The sequence below is a fragment of the Venturia canescens genome, chromosome 5 (assembly GCF_019457755.1).
Source record: "Venturia canescens isolate UGA chromosome 5, ASM1945775v1, whole genome shotgun sequence".
In the NCBI taxonomy this organism is placed as follows: Eukaryota; Metazoa; Arthropoda; class Insecta; order Hymenoptera; family Ichneumonidae; genus Venturia; species Venturia canescens.
The window spans coordinates 21702760-21715701 of NC_057425.1; the positions used below are offsets into that span (position 1 = coordinate 21702760).

General features: G+C 33.6%; 1 protein-coding gene across 1 annotated transcript in view; it reads left to right on the top strand.

Moving 5' to 3' along the window:
- The window catches only part of LOC122411264 (organic cation transporter protein-like), a 522699-nt gene extending 511100 nt beyond the window's left edge, over positions 1 to 11599 (top strand). The window contains exon 10 of the mRNA XM_043419956.1: positions 11581 to 11599. The gene's annotated coding sequence lies outside the window, so the exon portion shown is untranslated. The remainder of the gene's footprint in view (positions 1 to 11580) is intronic.
- The last annotated feature ends 1343 nt before the right edge of the window (positions 11600 to 12942 follow it).

Genomic DNA, 12942 nt, shown 5'->3' on the forward strand with positions numbered 1-12942 from the left:
AGATGACCTTCTGGCCTCACATACAGAAGACGGCCCAAAGGGCGGCAGAGAGGATAGCATCCTTGAGCCGCCTGATGGCCAACACGACGGGACCGAGACCGGGGAAACGGCGACTGTTAATGGCGACAGCTCACTCGATCCTCCTGTACGGTGCGGAGATCTGGGCAGACTCCCTGCAGACAAAGAAGTACTGCAAGACGATGACGATGGTACAGCGACAAGGAGCGCTGCGAATCGCTTGCTCCTACCGGACAGTCTCTGCACAAGCTGTTCTGGTGGTGGCGGGCGTAATTCCCGTGGATCTCCTTGCGTTTGAACGTAAGAGGGTCTACGGGAGCAGCGCGGACATAGGACGGAAGAACGCGGCAATTGCCGAGCGCGAAAGGACGATAGACACTTGGCAAGGACGGTGGACAAACGGGAACGATGGCAACTGGACGAGACGACTTATACGGGACCTGAGGCCGTGGCTCGGAAGGAAGTTCGGGGACGTGAATTTTTACGTTACCCAGCTCTTGACGGGGCACGGTTACTTCCGACGGTACCTCCACAGAATGAACAGAGTACGGACACCTGACTGTAAGTACTGTGGACATGAACGAGACGACGCGGAACACACGTTTTTCGTGTGTGACCGCTGGACGAGACAGAGACAAGAACTGGAAATAACAGTTGGCAGTATTACCCCGGAGAATATCGTCGGGGCGATGCTGCACGAACCTGAGTGGTGGTGCTTAGTCGCCACCTACACGGAAACGATACTGCGACGTAAGAACGCGGACGGCTGCTTGACGGATGACTGAGCAGACGGAGTGACGCGACGTGACGATAACGGTGGGACAGAACGGACGAACGAACACAGACAGAACCCCCAGTCAGAAGTAATATCAACATAGTCCCTGGCTGGGGGGAAGGACAACAAGGAGGTGGCGGTTTTAGTGGGTAGGCCTGTTTTTTTGGGAGTCCCACATACCCATGTAGTCCGTAAGACTACATGGAATCCGTAAAAAGGATTTCCGCAACTTCTTGGAAAAAAAAAAAAAAAAAAAAAAAAATTAGTGTTGAATAATAATAATAATAACAATGAGAAAAAAAACGTTCGTTCATTATAACCTCTAAAACGTTCTTTCCAAACAGAAATTCTATGTTGGGTAATTACATTAAAGAAAGAGGTGGATGGTTGTGTGTAAACGAATTCAAATAAATTTTAAAAAACTTTGGTCAAGTAATTCAATGTATTGTTGTCATAATTTCTTTCATTTAGTTTGGCTGTGTTCACCGGTCCCTTTTTTCCACCTCCTTAGCTTACAGTGTATTGTCATACCAATTTCTATTCGTATTTCTATATTTCTTTATATTGATTTCAATAAGATAATTTGAAATATTTATAACAAAAAGCCTTCATGATTGCTTGTTCATACACCCAAGTTTTGAAAAATCTTTGGGCCATGTAAATGCATAGATATATTCACTTGAGTTGTTACATGATAAATTTGGAAATTTATTTCAATAAGTCATTGGGTGCTTAATTTTCATGATATCAAAATTTGTATCTTCGAAATGCAATGAACACCTCTAAAGTTCGACAAAGTGATGAAGCGACATGTATATTGAATATTTCCAGACCATGTTTGCGATTGGCATTGTGGGTTGAAATATTCATGTCTGTAAGTCTACACCTGATCATTTTTGGATGTGATCAAATATTTTGTCTGCGGATAACCATGGAGACATACAAAATTACAGCATTTTGCTTGCTTCAACATGCATCGTATCTGTCACTTTTTTTTTGAATGTGTCATAATAAGTTTCAAAAATGTGGTTCATGTAATTTTGAAGTGTTTTTCCCTATAGCACCAAAGTCTGTATAACTGGTACGTAGCAAGTACCTATGAACTTTGATATTTCTGTGAAATAGCAGGTATGCCAATCTTTTAACTTTTTGGTTCCGACTGGAATATATTAACGAAGATATTCATTACTAAAGTCTTCACCTACTTATTTCTGAATAGATCTGAAATTACTGTTTTCAGAAACTAATGCACAGATACATGAAACAATTTTGATTTCTGTTCTCTTTCAATTGCGCTGTCTTTTTTCTTTTTAACAATGGCTCTGCTCTTTCCGATCCTTGTTTTGACTCCATCGGTTTGCAGCGGATCGATGCATATTATTAATTGGTTGCCTAATATGTGTGTCCTAGGATTTTCTACTATTTCTTCATGCTGATTGTGGTAACGTGATTCAAGAGGTTTCCAATTTTGATCATCAATCGCACATTTTGTACAACAGATTCTCAAAACAGTTTCTGGTCTTGATATAAGTGTAGTTATTCTGTTTCCACCTGGTCTGTCGAGTAATAAATTTTGAAACTTGTTCCAAAAAGTCTTTGGATGCTTTTTTTGCTGATAATATGAAAAGTTGAATCTTCAGAATGCGGTAGGCAAACACAAATATTGACAACAATACTTATGAAATGACGTGTATGTTGAGTATTCCTATTCTGCAACCTACAAATGTGGAATTATTGGTGAAAACATTCATTACGATAAGTGTACAGTTGCTCAGTTTTCGATGCGATTAAGTATAATACCTGCCAACATCATGGAAACCTACAGAATTTCTGAATGTTATGTGCGCTATGTCATTTCAATGTAACATCATGACTTCTAACAACTTTCCACTCTAATACTATAGATTTGGATCATTGAAATACAGCAAAAATCTGCAAACTATAAAATTTATATACTGTGCCATTCATTTTATTTTTTGACTCGCACCGTAACATAAATATGAAGTGAAAAATTCATTACAAAAGTCTTCAGTTGCTCATTTATGGATGGATTTGAAATTACTGTCTTCCAAACTCATTGCACAGATACATTGAATTGCAGCAGATACCTGCGAATTTGGAAATTTCTGTGGATAAGTATATGTGCTAAGTATCACCCCCTATTTTTATGGTAATATGTAATGGAACTTTGTTCAGCAAGTTTTAAAGTATTTCTTTTCAAATAGTATTGAAGTTTGTATTACTGCGGTATGGAGCGAATGCCTTCAAACTTTGATATTTTTGTGTCGCAGCATGTGTGCCAATTATTTAAATTTTTTACTCCAACCGTAACATGTAATTTCAAAAATTCATCACAAAAGTTTTCAGCTTTACTAATTATCTTAATTTTCCTTTTTCTAAATTCTATGCTAAATTTCTGAATTTCCTAATTTATTTCTAAATTATCCTGAAATGAAATTGTTTTCCTCCACAAGCAATGCAGGTACCTTAAACGTCTTTGAATTCCGATGCTCTGTTGAATCAAGTACGCTCAGTTTTTTTTACTTCTTTGAATTCTGACATAATAAATGTTTCCGGGTGCCTTTTTTCTGCAACTATCAAACTGTAGATATAATTGGATCTCCGCGGCCACTTGCAAACTTTGGAAATATATTTCATCGGGGGCATATTTTGGATGACACGAAAATGTCTAGATTCAGAATGCAAAAACGACATTTAAAAATGGCCAATTCTGTTGTATTCGTTGTGTCTTGAATTTGATCTATCTTTTCTCTTTTCACTAACGTTATAAGCCGGAAATCATATCTCAGCCCGCAACACGCATTGCTACATGCTCTTGAGTTTCCAATGGACAAAACATATTAGAAGACAAGGAGAAAAATCACCAAAGTCCAAGAACAAACCTCTATCGAAATATTTCCAGTACAATTTTGATGAAATTTAGGTCTTTTTTCGTGGAAACCAACGTTATAAGCCGAAAATCATATCACGACCTACAACCTGCTTTTCACCGTGCTCTTTGGTTCCTAATTGACAAAACATATTAGAGTACAAGGAAAAAAATCGTCAAAGTCCAAGGAGAGACCTGTGACGAAATATTTTCAGTACAATTTGGATGAAAAATAGGTCTTTTTTCGTAGAAACCAACGTTATAAGCCGAAAATCATATCTCGGCCTCCAACCCGCTTTCCATCGTGCTCTTTGGTTCCTAATTGACAAAACATATTAAGATACAAGGAAAAAAATCGCCAAAGTCCAAGAACAAACCTGTGACGAAATATTTCCAGTTCAATTTTTACGAAAAAAAAGTCTTTTTTAGTGGAACCCAAACGTTATAAGCCGAAAATCATATCCCGGCCTCCAACCCGCTTTCGACCGTGCTCTTGTGTTCCTGATTGACAAAACATATTAGAGTACAAGGAAAAAAATCGCCAAAGTCCAAGAACAGACCTGTGACGAAATATTTCCAGTTCAATTTTTACGAAAAATAGGTCTTTTTTCGTGGAAACCTACGCTATAAGCTGAAATTCATATCCCGGCCTCCAACCCGCTTGTGGACGTGCTCTTGGGTTCCTAATTGACAAAACATATTAGAGTACAAGGGAAAAAATCGCCGAAGTCCGAGGACAGACCTGTGACGAAATATGTCCAGTACAATTTTGACAAAAAATAGGTCTTTTTTCGTGGAAACCAATGTTATAAGCATTAAATCGTAAATAATTCATAGAAATTAAAATTAAAATTATATAGTCGTCAAAACATAAATAAGGAACTTTCGAGAAAAAAGACGTGATATCAAACCATAAACTTCCCCTAGGGAAAAAAAGGTTGGGACAAGTACATTGATGGTGTCGTGTTTGCTGATAATTCCATCCATAAAAAAAACTTAGAAACCGATGCCTCTTTCTTTTTATTTGATTCGAACAGCTAAATCAATTGAAAAAAATTCCATCTAATTTACGTGCAGCATTAAAATTTATCATATCAATTCGAGGGCAAGTATTTTCTAATGAATTGAAAAAAGTTACCACTTGAATTACGTGCATCACTAAAATTTGTGATATCAATCGGTGGACAAGTATTTTATTAGTAACTCCAAAGTTCAACATTATGGAATTGTTCTAAGAAGCTTTTAAATCCAAAAATATCACATGCAAGCTAATCATTTCTTGCTCTATGGTGGCAGAGACTTATAAGAAAATCGATTCTTTTCAGACTTTCAGGAGCTTCTGATATTATTCACAATATTCGACGTCGATTGGATCGTTACAAATTATGTTTAAATATGAGTTAAAAGTACTTGTCCGGCCCATCACTTTCCATTAAAATTGTTTATTCAAATAAAAATCAGGGCTTTTCTAGAACTGATGGACCACAAATATTCATGCAGAAGGAATTTAGAGAGTTATCTTCAAGTAATTTTCCCTCAAGTGCACTAATTTAATAAGAACGGAAACGAATTGTCCTGTACTATACAAGGGATGTTTTTGTGCATCGATAAATAAAAAACATTTTGCACATTAAATATGTTCAAGTTTCCAAAAATAAGTCCCCAGTTTGTATTGGAATGACGGCAATTTTTACTTCTCACTTCTTCCAGCGAACGAATTTCATTCGGTATAACTAACCTATACTATTATTAAGAACATTAAACTAATAATAAATCGCATTTCAATACATTTTTAACCGGATTCTGCCGTACAATTTCGTTTTTTTATGATTGATTTTTATTTCAATAAATAGTGTTGGGCCGGACAAGTACTTTTAACTCATATTTAAACATAATTTGTAACGATCCAATCGACGTCGAATATTGTGAATAATATCAGAAGCTCCTGAAAGTCTGAAAAGAATCGATTTTCTTATAAGTCTCTGCCACCATAGAGCAAGAAATGATTAGCTTGCATGTGATATTTTTGGATTTAAAAGCTTCTTAGAACAATTCCATAATGTTGAACTTTTATTGATGTTTCAGGCAAACTGAATGGGAAAAATGACAAAAAAGAATACGTTTTTGTTTTAATCGATGCTTTCACGAAATACGTGATTTTAAATCATACATTACGAATTGATACTAATAGTAGCATTGGAGCATTAAAAATGAGTATCTCAGTGTTTGGTAATCCAACACGCATTATTGCCGATCAAGGTCGCTGTTTTGCAAGTACAGAATTTCGCGAATTTTGTAACAATCGCAACATAAAATTACATCTAATTGCTACAGGAAGCTCTCGTGCTAATGGACAAGTGGAACGTGTTATGGGAACCTTAAAAAATATGTTAACTATTGTAGAAGTGAAAGAAAATCATTCTTGGAAAGATGCCCTTCCAGATATACAATTAGCACTCAATTGTACAATGAATCGAGTCACTAAATCTAGTCCCTTAGAATTAATGATCGGTAAAGTTACTAGACCATTAAACCGAATGTTGTCTGTTATTGACGAAGCAGAAATCGATATTACCGAAGCAAGAACACAAGCTGTAAATAATATTAAAAAAAAATATCGCAATATGACAAAACTAGATTTGATAAAAATAAATCAAACGTAAATAAATTTTCAATAGGTGATTTTGTTCTATTACAAAATGAAGAACGTAATCAAACTAAACTCGACGCAAAATACAAAGGACCTTACAAAATTATTGAATTATTAGAAGGAGACAGATATGTTTTGAAAGCTCTTAATTCGAATCAGACGTATAAATATGCGCATGATCGAATAAGAAAGATGCCTGAAGGTTATGTGTTTAAAAAAGAAGATGAGATTGATAAAGTGTAAACTACATGCATTGCTCAAATTAATAAAAAAAAAGAGTATTGATGACACAGTTCGTAGCCGTAGCTCAATAGAAATCGGTATGTCTTTAATGTAGACCGTGAGTGAGCGGTGTGCGACTGTAAATCAGTTAGACAAAAATAAAAGTTGGTATCACTGAATGGAAGTGATTATTGATGATATTGGTATCACTGGATGGAAGTGATTGTTGATGATTACTATTACTGGATGGAAGTAATAGTAGTTCAAAATGTTTAAAAAAAAAAAAAAATTGATTTTGAATAGTCGCCGGATGAAAGCGATTTACATATTAATTGAGCCATGTGTTTAGTGTAATAAATGAAATATTCAAATGTAAAAATATAAAATTATGTATAAAATGTTGCTTATCACATGGTAAAAAAAAAAAAAAAAAAGTTTCATTTATTTTGTCAGGATGGACGAACAATTCGATACTCTTGCTTAATTTAATTTACAGATAAATCACACGAGGACGTGTGAACTGTCAGAATGGCCGTTTCGTAGTATGCATGATAAGCATCATTTGATAGAAAAATAATTGAATGAAGCGTCGAGCGAGATTCGAAGAGCATTGAAATTACGTTGCTAAGCAACGAAAAACAAAACGCTCGAGTGAAATCAAAGACGTTCGAGAACGAATCGAACAGCCGTCGAGATCACTACGCTTCGTAAATAAATAAAATGTTTAATTGAGTTTGTTTATCGAAATGTAAATCAATAAATTTCATTATAATAATTTCAAAGAGTGACTGAATTATAATACTTCAATAATTAAGTGAACAAATTACGTGATTGTGATATTTATTTCTGTGTCATTCTCCGATATATATATACATTGAAAAATGTACTATCCAAGTTACATGTAGTATAAAAATGTATGATATCAATTGGAGGCCAAGTTTTTATTGATAATTTGGAATATTTATCCAACAAATTGGAAACTTTAATGAAATTCATGATAATTATTTTCACGAAAAAAGTTAATGAAAAAAAAAGTCATAACGGAAGTTACGTGCAGTACTAAAATGTATTATATCAATTCGAGATCAAGTATTTATCAGTTATTCGAAATATAATCTCCGGCGACAAATGAGCGTTGAGAATCCTTGTCGGGCTCACAACGTTTTATCAAAATTACTAAAAAATTAATGGAAATAAAATCATTAAAAATTCACATGAAAGTCATTCGTTACTTCAACAAGGTACACACTTTAAAGAATCGATTCCCCTCCGACTTTCAGGATCCCCTGGTATTATTCACAACATTCAACTTCGATTGGATCGGTACAAATTATGTTCAAATACGTCTTAAACGTACTTGTCCGGCCCATCACTTTTTATTCAAATTGCTCATTCGAAAACAAATCAGGGCTGTTCTATATTGACAAATATAATAAAATGGATAAAAATAAGAATAATATCTCCAAGTAATTTGAACTTGATTGTTCGCAAGTTCGTATAGCAATATCCACTTCTCATTTTCTTCAGTGAACACATACCATTCGGTAAGAACCAATGAAAATGAGAAATAATCAGGCGCATTACTAGAAATTTTCGAACCTATTCAGCCATGCAATGTTTTTTTATCTATAGTCACGTACACATTTTGATAAATATCACTAGTCGAGTACGACACGTGGATTCCTGGAATTTGTAGAAAAATGATTTTGTTGTGAATTATGACTCCATATAATATAAATAGATTAATCAACTTCATCTTTCATTTTCGTTTCATTTTGACAAGAGCGATTCGAAGGAAAATTATTTTCTCGGGAATTACTGTTCCTTAATATAAACACATGCATTAACTTCGTTTTTGATTTGTTTTCGAATGAGCAATTTGAATAAAAAGTGATGGGCCGGACAAGTACGTTTAAGACGTATTTGAACATAATTTGTACCGATCCAATCGAAGTTGAATGTTGTGAATAATACCAGGGGATCCTGAAAGTCGGAGGGGAATCGATTCTTTAAAGTGTGTACCTTGTTGAAGTAACGAATGACTTTCATGTGAATTTTTAATGATTTTATTTCCATTAATTTTTTAATAATTTTGATAAAACGTTGTGAGCCCGACAAGGATTCTCAACGCTCATTTGTCGCCGGAGATTATATTTCGAATAACTGATAAATACTTGATCTCGAATTGATATAATACATTTTAGTACTGCACGTAACTTCCGTTATGACTTTTTTTTTCAGTAACTTTTTTCGTGAAAATAATTATCATGAATTTCATTAAAGTTTCCAATTTGTTGGATAAATATTCCAAATTATCAATAAAAACTTGGCCTCCAATTGATATCATACATTTTTATACTACATGTGTCTTGGATAGTACATTTTTCAATGTCTTCAATATTTATGAATTTTTTTGAAATTTTTTTATTTTTCTTTACAGAATTTTTTCGATTGTTTTTTATTTTTGTTGAATTTTTTTGAACTTTTCAATTTTTCGTTTATTATTTTTATAGAATTTTTTTCCTGGTTCTAAATCTTTTTTCTATGTCATCCAGAAACAAGAGACCATCAATGTACTTGTCCTAACCTTTTTTTCCCTAGGGTAATTCCATCCATGAAAAAAACTTTAAAAATATTTTCTTTTTAAATTGTCAAAAAAATGATTTTATAAAAAAAAATATAGAACAATTCGAAAAAATTTTCACAAATCTTGAAAAAACATTATCTGTAAAAAAAACTAATCTGTATCTACTTTTTAAAGTGTCAAAAGAATCAAATAACAAGTAAAAAATAAAAAACCGAAAAATCGCGCTTGAAATCATTTTGGAAACCGATGCCTCATTCTTCTTATTTGATTTGAACAGCTAAGTCAATTGAAAAAAATTCCATCTAATTTACGTGCAGCATTAAAATTTATTATGTCAATTCGAGGCCAAGTATTTTCTAATGAATTGAAAAAATTACCACTTGAGTTACGTGCAGCACTAAAATTTATGATATCAATCGAAGGACAAGTAATTTATGAGTAACTCCAAATTTCAACATTATGGAATTGTTCTAAGAAGCTTTTAAATCCAAAAAAATCACATGCAAGCTAGTCATTTCTTACTCTATGGTGGCAAAGACTTATAAGAAAATCGATTCTTTTCAGACTTTCAGGAGCTTCTGATATTATTCACAATATTCGACGTCGATTGGATCGATACAAATTGTGTTTAAATATGAGTTAAAAGTACTTGTCCGGCCCATCACTTTCCATTAAAATTGTTTATTCAAATAAAAATCAGGGCTTCTCTAGAACTGATCGAGCACAAATATTCATGCAGAGCGTATTTAGAGAGTTATCTTCAAGTAATATTCCCTCAATTGCACTAATTGAATAAGAATGGAAACGAATTGTCCTGTACTATACAAGGGATGTTATTGTGCATCGATAAATAAAAAACATTTTGCACATTAAATATGTTCAAGCTTCCAAAAATAACTCCCCAGTTGGTATTGGAATGACGGCAATTTTTACTTCTCACTTTTTCCAGCGAACGAATTTCATTCGGTATAACAAACCTATACTATTATTAAGAACATTAAACTAATAATAAATCGCATGTCAATAAATTTTTAACCGGATTCTGCCGTACAATTTCGTTTTTTTATGATTGATTTTTATTTGAATGAATAGTGATGGGCCGGACCAGTACTTTTAACTCATATTTAAACATAATTTGTATCGATCCAATCGACGTCGAATATTGTGAATAATATCAGAAGTTCCTGAAAGTCTGAAAAGAATCGATTTTCTTATAAGTCTTTGCCACCATAGAGTAAGAAATGACTAGCTTGCATGTGATTTTTTTGGATTTAAAAGCTTCTTAGAACAATTCCATAATGTTGAAATTTGGAGTTACTCATAAATTACTTGTCCTTCGATTGATATCATAAATTTTAATGCACGTAACTCAAGTGGTAATTTTTTCAATTCATTAGAAAATACTTGGCCTCGAATTGATATAATAAATTTTAATGCTGCACGTAAATTAGATGGAATTTTTTTCAATTGATTTAGCTGTTCAAATCAAATAAGAAGAATGAGGCATCGGTTTCCAAAATGATTTCAAGCGCGATTTTTCGGTTTTTTATTTTTTACTTGTTATTTGATTCTTTTGACACTTTAAAAAGTAGATACAGATTAGTTTTTTTTACAGATAATGTTTTTTCAAGATTTGTGAAAATTTTTTCGAATTGTTCTATATTTTTTTTTATAAAATCATTTTTTTGACAATTTAAAAAGAAAATATTTTTAAAGTTTTTTTCATGGATGGAATTGGCAGCAAACGAGGGACCATCAATGTACTTGTCCCAACCTTTTTTTTCCTAGGGGAAGTTTATGGTTTATTTATATTTATAACAAAATTCTACTGCTAGAATTTTTTTTTTATTTATATTTATATTTATAAAAAAATTCTACTGCTCATCCGATATGAAATTTGTGAGTCAATTCTGTTCGCAGCGAGGCACAAAAAAAGTCCCTGGACAGCACAACCGCTGGCGGGTTAACTGGATAAAGTTACAACGAGAAACTTTGTTGAGAATGCCACCTTGAGCTTTACTCGCACAATATTTTTACAAACATGAACGTTTTTGTAAAAATGTCATTCACAATTGGACTTTGAATAACGCTCATACTAGCATTCTCAACAAAGTTTTATGCTGCCTAATCTGATGAAATTTTGCATTGACTATTCCAATAAGAGTACTTCATTTTTTTCATGGAAAATTATTTCAGTGCTCAATTGGTATACTCTCAAAATACTCAATGCAAAATTTTATCAAATCAAGCAATGGGAAACTTTGTTTTGAATGCTACCATGAGCTTTGGGAAAAGTCCAGTTGTAAAATATTTAGGAATTTTTTTCCAAAAAGGAAAGTTTTCGTCGAAATTTTACAATTGGACTTTCCACTACTTTTATAATTATTATTTCACTTTCATAATATTTCTTCTAATAATATTTTCACTTGTTATTCCAGAAGCCAAAAACACGTCGAAGGATATTTTTGACGAGGACGACTATAACGACGAGAACGACGTTGACGAGGACGACGATAGCAGGGACGACGATGACGGGGACGACGATGACGACCACACTCTGCTGAGCGATATGTCGCGAGGCCCGACAGGATCAGGCAAAAAACATTTCTGTTTTTATTGCCAACGCTTATATAGCAAAATTGGTCGCCACATCTTGAACCAACATGACGACAAGCAGGCCGTTAAGAAGATTATCAAACTTCAGCCGAAAAGTGCGGCTCGCCTCAAATTGTTGGCGAAAATTCGCAAGAAGGGCGATTTTCTTTTTTATAACTCGCCACATGCAAACGACGGGAAATTCATTCCTGTTCGTCGATCGACGCATCGGAGTAAGAGGCTGGAACGATTTTACGTCGAATGTAAAAAATGCCAGGAGCTATACAGCGCCAAGGGCATCAGCGCCCATACGTATAAATGTTAAGATTTTTTAAGTGAAGACAATTTAAAACAATTAATGAATTTAATTATCATTCGTACTCCTTTCCTTATCTCCTCGTGAACCAAAAAACCTTTTTATAGTTTTTATCAACTTTTTGCGAAGCTATTTTCGGGGGATTTATTTGACAACTTACGGTAGGCCTACTGTCGTGAGAAGTAAATGTACTTGTCTCAACTTTCTTTACAGCATTTTTGCTGTTTTTTCGGGTATCAAGAACGTCGCAATAAAATATGTTTCTGATTTTATCTAAATCGTTCTTTTGATAGAATTCTGAGAGGAACTTAACTGTGACAGGTCGAAAAATTCTATAGTTTGTTAAATTTGTTCTTCCATTTTCATAATTTTTCTTCTCTGCATAATTTTCGAATAATAATCATCAAGTTTGTAAATGAAGAAATTGATAGATGAATGAGAATTAATAAATAGTTGATGAAGGTTACAGGATGAAGGAATATTAACAAAAATAAAAAATCATCAGATGTAATCACACAAAAATATTTATTGACAAATACATGAAAAATATTTGGATTTTAAAATTATCTGATAACATAATTAGAGGCTCTGACGATTTCTATTCACGAAGGTAATTTTTTGTTTCTTCAATTTAACAATGGAGACAGTAAAGTGGTTCATATTTTCCTTCGGCGGTCCAGCGATGTTATGATATGGCTCTACTCGCTCTTGATACCTTCTCTGGCCACTGCTTTTTGTCTGTGGTAAGATTATACAAAGAAAAATTAAACTGTGCTACTGACTTAGAAAAAATCGATAAATAAGTATAGCAAAAATAATGTAAATCTGAATTGGGAAATAGATTCTTGCGTAAACCTCTTTTTTTTTGTCTACTTCAATGGTATGGAAA